Source organism: Geospiza fortis, unplaced genomic scaffold, assembly GCF_000277835.1.
Source record: "Geospiza fortis unplaced genomic scaffold, GeoFor_1.0 scaffold55, whole genome shotgun sequence".
NCBI lineage: Eukaryota > Metazoa > Chordata > Aves > Passeriformes > Thraupidae > Geospiza > Geospiza fortis.
Window position 1 is genome coordinate 10,510,107 of NW_005054308.1, and position 1,816 is coordinate 10,511,922.

Below are 1,816 nucleotides of genomic sequence, written 5' to 3' on the forward strand. Positions count from 1 at the left end.
AGGAATGCTGGTTACACTCCCGCAGGCAACCTCTGTGTCCCAAGGATGTGCATTCCCATTTCATTGTCTTCTATTTTTACCCCGTTTTGGGGAGGAGGAAGGGTTGGGACACCCTTGGGACGGGCAGTGTGTGGGCTGGTGTGGCCGGGGTGTGGCAGGAGGGACAGGGACAGGGACAGGGACAGGGAGGTGGCACCCAGCCCACACATGAGCAGCCCCCGGCTGCTGCCGCCGGCTTTTGAAGGCGAATTGAAGCCCTAAAATAACAACAGCCACTCCCTGCTGAGGGAAAGCAGCCGCGATTAGCGAAGCCTCCCCATTGCCCGCTGTCTGGTGACACAAGGACTTTCCCCTCTGTGACAGGAGGGTGACATTGCCGCCCTCCCCTTGTCCCCGAGGAGGAGCGCTGGGCTCCTGCTGCCCTCTGACAGCCCCTGCAGCAAAGGGAGTGGGAGACATGTGCTAACCCAAGGAGACAGCAGATGGGTGCAGGCGCTTTTAAGAACAGCTGCTGGTGTCTCACTCAATAATCCCGTTTTTAACAAATCCCTATGATAGCGAAAAAATGCTGGAAATTGGGTTTTTCTGTCCTCTCTCATCTCTCGAGCCACACTTGACCTGTTCAACATGATCTAGGGATTAAAGGCTTGTTATTTTAGCTTCTCTATAATAGATCACAGGCTGATCTCTGTCAGGCTATTGAGCTACTATTCCTTGGCTCTCCCCTCTTCCCACTTTTCCTTTTGTGTCCCAGGTTCTGTGACAGTGCAGAGATGTGACTCCTGCTAGGGGACACTTTTCCCCAGCACTGTGCACCGTGTCATCGGCCCAAGGTGGTGGCTGCAGAACATTTTGGAGCTCTGAGGCTCCCAATTCTAAAGCCTTAAGACTCTGGAAGCTGCCTCAGGGAGGGAAGGCTTGGCACCCTCCCTCGTCAGCATTGCCACCCCTCGGGCCAGGAGGAGGGAGGGGTGGGGAGGGAGCCTTGCTCTTCTCCGGGGGGTTCCAAAGGTGTTTTTCTGTCTGAGATCCGAAGGAGGGAAGCTGTGGAGCCGATGTTGTCGGTGCTGAGCTCTCGGCTGCGGGCTGAGGTGTCCTTCGTCACCGCCGTGCTTCAAACTAATCACGCCTTTGCCGACACAACACTGCTGCTAATTCCCTCGGTGCCCAGGTGGGGAAGCCGTGTCACCGAGATGCAAAGTGGCTTATCCAAGGTCACCCGCAAGGAAATGGCACGGAGAGGCAGAGAGCTCAGCTTTATCGGCTCCCAGGGCTCCCCAGTGCAGCTGGTGCCCTTCGGGAAGGTGTTGCTGATGGACAGGTGTGCTTGTGCTACGGGAGAAAGAGAATTCTTGATTCTTTTTATTTTTTTTTTTCCTTAGGAGGGAGAGGCCAAACGTCTGTCGGGGGTCTCTGGGGGAGAGCCGGGCCCGTGTTTGCCCAAATCCCCGCTGGCAGCTCCTCCGACAGGCGCCAGTGGGTGCGCCCCGGAGAGGGACAGGGACAGGGGGCAGAGCGGCACATCCCGGAGAGACACCGGGGCAGGAACGGGGATGGGAAGGAGAGCAGCACATCCAGGAGAGACACCGGGGCAGGAACGGGGATGGGAAGGAGAGCAGCACATCCAGGAGAGACACCGGGGCAGGGATGGGAAGGAGAGCGGCACATCCCGGAGAGGCACAGGGACAGGGATGGGGGCAGAGCGGCACATCCCGGAGAGGCACCGGGGCAGGAGCAGGGACCAGAGCAGCACATCCCGGAGAGGCACTGGGACAGGGGCAGGGAGCAGAACGGCCCATCCCGGAGAGGCACCGGG